Genomic DNA, 9,490 nt, shown 5'->3' with positions numbered 1-9,490 from the left:
ACACGGGTTCGTGCCGCGGTCTGGGAGGATCCCACATGCCGCGGAGCGGCTGGGCCCCTGAGCCATGGCCGCTGAGTGGGCGCGTCCGGAGCCTGTGCTCCGCAGCGGGAGAGGCCACAGTGGTGAGAGGCCCGCATACCACAAAAAAAAAAAAAAAAATGAATGAGGTGGGCCTTGCCTGAAGAACACGGACTGTATCTTAACCCTCTTTGTAACTTCCTCTGGGACATGACATGGTCCATGGAATCTATCTTATAAAGGCTTGTCTGAGCCCACAGATCAGGATTGAATTTCTAATCCTGTATTTTAAAGCCTTTCACTACAGCACACCAACCATCCCATTTCCTATATTTTCTCATAATTCCCAAGCAACCTCTTTTACCTGGGGATGACACCAGAAATTTGCATAAGCAAAAGAAAAAAAAATCAGTAAGGGTCTGCATTAGTCAGTATAGGCGCTGTTACACTATGAGAGCAACTCCCAATTTTCAATGGCCCAATCAGCAAAAGTTGTTATTGTTGGGTCTTCGTTGCTACACACGGGCTTTCTCTAGTTGTGGCGAGCGGGCGCTACTCTTTGTTGCAGTGTGCAGGCTTCTCACTGCGGTAGCTTCTCTTGTTGTGGAGCATGGGCTCTAGACGTGGCTTCAGTAGTTGTGGCGCACAGGCTCAGTAGTTGTGGTGCACGGGCTTAGTTGCTCTGCAGCATGTGGGATCTTCCCGGACCAAGGCTCGAACCCATGTCCCCTGCATTGGCAGGTGGATTCTTAACCACTGCACCACCAGGGAAGCCCCAAAAGTTGTTTTTCTCACTTATGCTGTGTGTCCTTCCCAGGTCAGCTTTGCTATACATGGTCTTTGCTCTGGGACGGAGGCAGATGGATCGGTCTCTATCCTGAATGTTGCTGGTCATCAGGGCAGAAAGGAAAACATAGTGAAGCACTCTGACTCAAACCTTGCAGCTTGACTCAAAGTTTCCACCTGGAGGTGGCTCATCCAGCCACCCACAGTTCATTGACTAATGCAAATCACATAACCAAGCCTGCTGTCGAGGGAGTTGGGGAAGTAAAATCGACTCACCCCCTCCCTTCCCCCAGAGACACAGGAAATGTTCAGGAACAATAATATGGTCGCTTTACCCTTTCTTGGGTAAACTTTCTTGGGTAAATTCTCACTCTACCACTCTCAAACTACTGAGCCTCTGTTTTTCCTCTTCTTTAAAATGGGGACAACCACCTCATAGTTTTGCTCTAAGGAGTAAGTGAAAACATTTGCCAAGGGTCTATCATGTTCCTAATCACACAAGAAATGCTCAATAAATATTACCCATTCCCCACCACTCTCCACCCAGCATTGGGGTTTCTTGATCATTCTTATTCAGCCCATTAGGCACAGAGTAGGTCAATAAGTTCACAACTTGAAATCAAATAATTGCTTCTTAAATACCGTGTTTGTACCCACAGTTTCGGGATCCTTCAGGTTACAAATCTTGGCTGCTCTTTCCTACTCACCAGTTTCCTTTCATTCTATGATTCCAAAAGATGCTGCTTACTCACTGGAAGAGAGGAGATCTCCTCTGTTCCATTCTACTTGAACATCTTCTGACTCACTCTTCCTAGCACCACCCAAGTTTCATCTTCACCATTGCTTGTACATAATGTAAGGGCTTTATTTAATCTACGCATTTGTTCATGTTTGTTCAGTTGTCTCCATGCTGTTGTGTCTTTCATTATGCTTTTAATTAGCTCGGTTGATTCTGAGAGTGGAGGTAAGCCAAGGTTTGGGCCAGGTGGTTACAAGGAAGATGGATGGGAGGGGGTGTTGAGGAGGTAGGTGGTATGAGTGCACTAGTGCGAATTCATTGCCAGAACTATGAAAAAAATTTAGGCTTCTGCCTTCTATTGGGGAGAAATAGTCTAAGTTACCCCTTTCTTGTGAGAATGATTAAGCAGTAGACTGTTTGGGAAGGATCACATTTTGCCTTACTGATAAAATCTGAGGTTAACACCAAGCTCCTAGAGGGCAGGGACTCAATTTATGGATGGTTTACGTAGAGCAATATGGTCTAGATTCATCAGTTAGTTCTTTTCATCAGCCACTAGTGTTTAATGACCACTTATAAGACTGTAATTTCTGTGGCCTCTACTTTTCTCATATCCACCCAACCTCTTTGCACAAACTTTCTTCCTGTACCCCAAATTTTCCTTTTTTACTCCCAGGCCTGTTTCTGCCTCTATGGCAAACTCCTACTTATTTAGTCAGACTTAGCCTTAACTTTACCTTTAAGAGTGAAGCTTTCTTTGGTGCCCCCATCCCCATCCAATCTGACAGAGTTAAGCCTTGCTTTTTTTTTGTTTCCATGGCACAAGTACAAATCTCTACAAATTGCACAGGCATTAACTTTTGACATGTCTGTTTTTCCAGAAGGCTAGGAGTCCATTGAAGGTGGGAAATTTATTTATCCCCTTTTGATTCCCTAGTGTTTAGCCCAACACCTGGTATAGAGTAGTCGTTTGATAAATGATTCTTGAATGCTTTTTAACTATGCAGAGTGACCAACACCTAACACCCAAGTGTTATCATTAAATAGCAGTTAGTGGTGCTGAGAGCTTTCCAGTGGCCTTTGTATTTTTAGAAAATCTAATACACGAAATATAAAGTATTATATAAAGATACCTAGGGAATCTGGAAGGCTCCTTCAGGGCTGGGAATGATAGGAAGGGCTCTCTCATGTTTCTCTCTCTCCCCTTTGCAGGTCTTGGCTCATTTTAAATTCATTTCTCATTTTCTGCTTTCCTCTTACCATAAATAAAGAGGGAGAAAGGATCGGGTGAAGCCTCATTTGTCTAAAGGCGGCTGTGGGTCATGTGAAGTGTTGAACACCCCACTGTTGATGCACAGCCAATGCCGAATCAAGGTCTTGTAGGGCTATTGCAGTCCAGGTTGGGACTGTGTTTCTTTTAGGGAATTTATAATCCAGGCAAGGCTGAGAAAAGATTATAAACAACACAAAACAATAAAACTTCTATCTCATTGCTTTGAGCAATCTATTTCTCTTAAGGCTCTGTCCCCTGAGTTGGATACCATTTTCTCTTTGAGGGCTCCACACTCTCCCTCCCAGACCACTCTCATCTCCGGAGACTATGAACTACTCTTCTGTGCTGACACTCGACCTTGTCCATAATGATGATTGTCTTTGGCGGCCTTTATTTTACGGCAGCCTGTGCCTGATCTCTTTTGCTACATAGCTGTGATTATAGTTCCTATTTAATAGGCCAGGAAATGGAGACTAAGAGAAACTAAATAACTTGACATAGGCACACAGGAAGTAAGATGTAAAACGTGAGATTGAACCCAAGTCTGTCTTCCCAATCTGAGCTTTAAGCTTTTCCTGCCCATCCCCAACCCCACCCCCACTGTTCCAGAATCCCCCCTGCTTCTATGGCCCTTACAACATTTTTAGTGGGGGTGGGAGGCGGGGTGCTCCTCAGCCTTTGACATTCTGGGGCTTGTGATTCTTTCATTCTCAAAAACTGCTGATCCCCAAGCCCCCAAGCCCATTCTGGCAGCTATCCAGAAACATCTTTCTACTCTTTTATTCCATCATTGGCTGACTCCACTCAAGTGGCTCAGAGAGATTCCTGGTTTGGGACTTTGATAACCTTGATTCCCAGTCTCAGGTTAAAACCTGGTGACTGTTGGCCTCAGTTTCTTCTTCTGGCAAATAGGTATAGTCTCAGTTTTGCCCATCTCCTTAAATGTATGACCCAGACTGTCCTTTAGTACCCTTCTGCTTACAGCACCACTCAGATGATAGTGGGCTTTGAGACCTAAAGGGCTGAGAAGAAGACAAGTGTTACCTGTGTTATAAAGGATCCACCCAGTGGCCCAACAAAGAACCAGGAACTTCCGATTCCCTTGGCAACTCGGTAGAAGAGGGAACTTCTACTCTTCTGTCAGGCAAGCTGGCAAGGGTGGCCACTTCTATCTCCCTTATCACAGTGTACTGTAATTATCTATTTGCTTCCCGCTAGACTGTGAGTTCTTAAAGTATAGAGACTGTATCTCATTTATCCTACTGACTGCTACCAGCCTGGTCCAAACCATCATCCTGCACCTAACTAATGGAGCCTCTGGCTTCCACCAATGTCCATACACCATCTACTCTTAGCACATAGCCAGGGTGATCTTTTTTTGTTTTGTTTTGTTTTTTTGCGGTACGCGGGCCTCTCACTGTGGTGGCCTCTCCCGTTGCAGAGCACAGGCTCCGGACGCGCAGGCTCAGCGGCCCTGGCTCACGGGCCTAGCCGCTCCATGGCATGTGAGATCTTCCTGGACTGAGGCACGAACCCGTGTCCCCTGCATCGGCAGGCGGACTCTCAACAACTGCGCCACCAGGGAAGCCCCAGGGTGATCTTTTGAAAGCATGAATCAGATCATATCACTCCTCTGTTTGAAGCCCTGTGGTGGTTCCTCTTTAGCCAAGATCCTTACAATGGCCTACAAGACCCCACTCTCTGACCTTATCTCCTATTCCTCCCTCATTTGCTTACCCGGCTCTAGTTGTCCTGGCCTCCACTATTTTTAACACTTCCAGGAATACTTTCACTTCAGGGCCTTTCCACTAGCTGTTCCTTCTGCCTGGGACACTCTTTCCCATACAATGCATGGCTCACTCCCTCACCTCTTTCAAGTTTCTCATTAAAGTCACCTTATGAATTGGGCTCTCCCTGAAGGCTCTATTTAAAATCCCATTCTATAAAACTGGAGTTGGAATAACTGTTATGAATCTACCTTCATTTCTCTTCCACTAAGTCTTCTTTGCTACCCCTATTACTTTGCTCTACGAGTCTAGATTTTTTGGATAACTGCCCCCTCTTTTCCTCTAAATATTTTCCTTTCTCCCTTCCTTTTGCTCCAGTGCAGATCTAAGGCCATTCACCTATATTAATGCATGAGTTTACTTGACGAAAGAGGTGAGGTGTATTGAAACAGAAAAAAATATGTGTTCTCAGCTGAGGAGAAGCTGGAAAGGGAGTTGGACTCAGAAGACATTAGGTTTGAGTCCTGGCTCAAGTTTTTAGCCCTCTCAGCTTCAATTTCATCAGCTGTAAAAATGAACACAGGAGTCCTACCTTAGGGACCTGGTGAAAGCACTGAATGAGAGGTCAAGTGAAAGCACCTGGCATGTGGTCTCTACTAGCTGCAGAAGCTTGGCTTATTCTCCACTGAAGCCCCAGCACCTAACGCATGGTTCAGTTGAAGTAAATGAACACATTATTGATGAAGAAATGGTTGATGTTAAAAAAAAAATCCCACCCCCCCTACCTCCAGTTTTCCTCTTACCTCTTACCCTGGTCTATTTTTTTCCCCCATAGCACTAAACACCTTCTATCACACCAAATTCTTTTCTTGTTACGTTTATCATCTTCCTCTCCATACTCAGATGATATCTCTAAGAGGGAAGGGTATTTCCACCCTGCCCCGCTCTTCTATTCACTGATCCAACCCAAACACTAAAATAGGGTCTGACAACCTTAGTAGTGATCAGCAAATATTTGTTGGATGAATGAGTGAATGAGTCTTTTAACCTTCAGAATCTTGCTGGAGTCTTACGTAGAAAAGGAATATAGGAGTACTTTGAATCCCCAGTGCCTAGAAATGCTTGGTAAATGGCAGGTGTTCAATGTTTGCTGAAGCCATTGGGTACTCAGCTCTTTACCGGAGGTCTTCATCTGATCTATATGAGACTACATCAAAAGAGGTTCCCAAGGTCAGTTCACTCAGGCCTCTCCTTTTCATCTCGTCCAATCAACCTAGTATTCATCTAACAAATTATCTGAGTTTTCAAATGTTGAGTACCTACTATGAGTTCAAAAGCATGCTTGGTGCTATATGTGACTAACGCGAAAGAAGCAACAGCAAGTAATAAGTCTGAATGTAATTAAATGTGAAATTACAGGGCAGATTTGCAGTGCTGATACTTTAGAGAAAGAATCAGTGAAGACGGACTAGAAGTAAATTCCAAAGTTCACAAGTCGCCCAACTACCCTTCTAAGCGCTCCACCTGTTGATAGCAAGGACCATAACCTGGGCAGCAGCTTTAGAATCAGAAGGTCTTTCAGAGTTACAAATCCTTTGTTTTAAGGAGTAGGAAACCAAGGCTAGGCACGGGAGAGGCCTCGGCAGAGATGGGTCTAGAACCCGGGACCTGTGACGTTCTGGAAGAAGTGTCCTGAAGGTCCAAGGTGCCTTTGTGGGGGTCGTAGAATCCGTGGTGCCCGGTCTTCCGGAGAGGCTAAGGTGCCTATCACTAAGGTGAGGTGGAAGGTGTTAGGGGAGAGGTCACAAGGCGCCATTCCCCCGGGGAACGGGACCCCGGAATCCCTGGGCAGGATCCCAGGCGGAGGTCCCTGCTGTCCTCAACTAAAGAGCCGCCCCCGCCGCCCTCCCTCCCCGGCCGCCACTCTGAGGAGCAGAGACCTGGTCCAAGCCATCATCCCCGCCCCAAGTCCCTCGGAGGTGCCGGCGGCTGGCTGATACCCGCAGCACAGAACCAAGACCCCGGGAGTCCCAGGGCACTACTTGTTTCAGCGGAGGGATCACAAGCGCCATGCTACGGTTGTGACCGCGGAGGAGTCGTGACGCCGCTGACGCCGTGCCGGTGGCGCAGCGACGTCGCAGGAGGCGGGGGCGGCGGCGGCAGCTGCGGCGGCGGGGGCGGGAGGGGGAGCGGGTTGGGAAGTAGTTCCGGGTGCGCGGCCCCGGATGTTGGCTGCTCCCGCTGCCGCCGCCGCTCTCGGCGCTGCTCCGGGCCTCGGCCGCTCGCACCAGGCACCGCTGGGACGTTTCCCGGGGGGCGGAGACGCACACAGCGGCCGGGGGCTCGGCCGGGCCGTACCGGCCTGCGTAGCCTGAGGTGAGCACCAGCTGCCGGGGTGGTCGGGCCGGGACGGCGGGCGAGGAGGCGGGGCCGGGGCATCTCCCGGGACGGAGGTAGGGGCTGCTCTCCTCGAGACGCCCTCTCCCTTCTCACAGCCACGGTCGCGTCGCGGGGCGGGCGGCGGGCGGGGCGGGGCAGGGGGCCTGGGCCCAGGCTGAGGCCTGGCGGGCGGCGAGGGCTGGGTCGCTCCCTCCCCCGCGGCGCTTCTCAGCTGCTGCTGCTCCTCAGCGGGGAAGCGGCGGCTCCGCGCCTCCCGCCCCTCCCCCAGGCGGGGCCCGGGGGAGCCAGACTGGGTTCCCGGGGGCGTCGAGTCCGAGGACAGTGGCCGTATTCCCTCCGTGACCTGCCGCTGGCCTGGGCTAGCCCCCTTTCCCGGCACGATGCAGCTTCTTCCCTTCAAACTCCGGGGTGCTTTTCGGCCGGCGAGGCGGCCAGTATCTCGCGCGTCGGGGGTGCCCTTCGGGGTGAGGAGGCCCGTGCGGGGGCCTGCGTTCCCACCCATCCTGTCGCCGTGTCCTTTACCGGCATTGGGCAGAGGCAGCCGTTCCATGCGGACGTGTTGCTGTCCTGTGTGTGTTGCATCCTGCCCACGTGGTAGGGTGTCTCCCCCCCCCCCCGCTCCATTTTTGCAGCTAGTGAGGAGGGAGGTTAAAGCGGGGTGGTTTTTACTCTGATTTCCTCCGGGTGGCGTGGAAGGTGTTAGGGTCAGTTTGCTTTGCCGAGGCGTACTGTTGGTCAGCTGCAAGAAGCAAGACTTGTACTCTCTGAAATTGAGACCAGTAGGGGACTTGGTTTCATTGACAATCTTCCTCCTCTTCCTTTAGCTGCTCTTGTTCTTTTCTCTACCATTTAATCCTAAAGAGAGAATAATAAGCTTTAGCTGCTGATGCATTGAGGTGCATAGTTTTCACTTCTCCATTCTACTTTTTGTGTGTATGGTTGGCGAAGGGTTTTCTTTTCTGTGTTGTGCAATCCACGTCTCAGTTGTTCCTAGTTGGATTCCTGAATGAGCTGAGTTGGGCTGGCCAGTGAGTTAGAGATTGGTGGGCATCTTCCTTGTCTTTTCCTAACATTTACTTTATTTTTTCTTTCTGTTTTGTTTGCCAGTGAAGCAGGCGTGCATGTCATGGATGTGTTACATGCATAGCTCTTTATTTGCAAGGCAGCACTAGGTAGTTTCACTGAGTCACTCATTTCGTGGGACCTCTTTTATTTCACTTTTCCTCTCTTTCTGTTGAGTATCGTTGCACTCTCTGGTTTTTGAAACTGTTTTTGAAACGTGTTTTGAGTAGTTTCTTTCCTTAATGTCTCTTCCAGGTTAAGGTTTCCATCTTCCTGTGTTTTGCTCTTTTGTGACCACAGATTGCTCCCTTAACTGGGAACAGGACACGGTAGCAATGAGAGAAGCCTTGTATTCCTCCTAGACTTTAGCAGATATTTATAGAAAAGCAATAACTCCTCTCTATTTTTCTCTAGAGATTTGATTGAATTTTTTAGTTTTTTAGATATCTGTTTTCTTTTTGTGTTTCTTGGAGTTAAGGTGAATGATTTTCTTGGTTTTGTGCTGCTGAAGATGCTGGGGTCTTCCTCATGCTTTTATTAGGTATTTTATTGGATGGGGTCAGGACATGTTTATTTTGGATCTTTTTGATTCATTAGTTTGGTGAAATGAAAAATCCTCATATTTTGAAGTCACTTTTTAGATTCCAAAATAGCCAGTTCTCACTTTTTCTTGGTTTTTCACATGTGCATTCTCTTTGCGTGTATGTTTGTTTGTTTTTTCTTCTGTCTAGTACAATTGTTAGTATATTCTCCTTCTAGGTATGTAAAATAAAAATATTTATATACAGATTCTGTCCACCCTCACCATGGTAAGTATGGGTGGGGCAGTGGAAAATAGAGAATGCTGTTCTGATACATTCTGAGGCATATTTATTAAGTCAGTCAGCATTTGTGTACTTCTGCAAAATACAGTGCTACGTGTGAAGTGGTCTGTATGAAGAGACACAAGGAATAAAATATGTGGTTTCTTCACACTTCTGTTGGGGAAACAACATGTAACATGCATCATTCATAATTCCAAACAACATCAAGCTCCTGGTTGGGATAACAGTGCAGCCAAAGTCAAAGGTATAAGTGAGATTTGGAATTTTCAAAGGGCAAGAGATGTATTTAGTGAAGGAATATTTGCAAAAATATAGATGTGGCAATGTACAAAAGATATTGAGCAGTTTGACTGGCATAGGGAATCTGTATTGGTGAATAAGAATAAATGAGTTTACGCTTGGTGAGTGTGTATTGGTGAAGGGCCTTATTAAGGATATAGGGTTTAATTTGATGGGGTACCACAGTGGGTTCTAAAGATTGAGAGTAAGATGATGCATATTGTTCCTGAGGACGGTTTTCATAATTAGTTGAGTGTCCTGGAGTAGGAAGACTGACTAGAAGGCTCTTGGAGAATTTTAGGAACAAGATGATGAGGGTCTGAGATAAAATGGTGATGTTTGGAATAAAATAATAGCTAGCATTTATTGAGTACTGTATGCC

At 47.4% G+C, this 9,490-nt stretch overlaps 1 protein-coding gene across 2 annotated transcripts in view; it reads left to right on the top strand.

The window, feature by feature from the left end:
• Positions 1-6,746: 6,746 nt before the first annotated feature.
• Positions 6,747-9,490, top strand: part of FOXJ3 (forkhead box J3) — a 134,843-nt gene continuing 132,099 nt past the window's right edge. For both annotated transcript variants that reach the window (XM_060089632.1, XM_060089631.1), the window contains exon 1: positions 6,747-6,919. The gene's annotated coding sequence lies outside the window, so the exon portion shown is untranslated. The remainder of the gene's footprint in view (positions 6,920-9,490) is intronic.

The sequence above is a fragment of the Mesoplodon densirostris genome, chromosome 2 (genome assembly GCF_025265405.1).
Source record: "Mesoplodon densirostris isolate mMesDen1 chromosome 2, mMesDen1 primary haplotype, whole genome shotgun sequence".
NCBI lineage: Eukaryota > Metazoa > Chordata > Mammalia > Artiodactyla > Ziphiidae > Mesoplodon > Mesoplodon densirostris.
The sequence above is the reverse complement of the archived record's forward strand: the minus strand, read 5'-3'. Positions and strand labels throughout refer to the sequence as shown.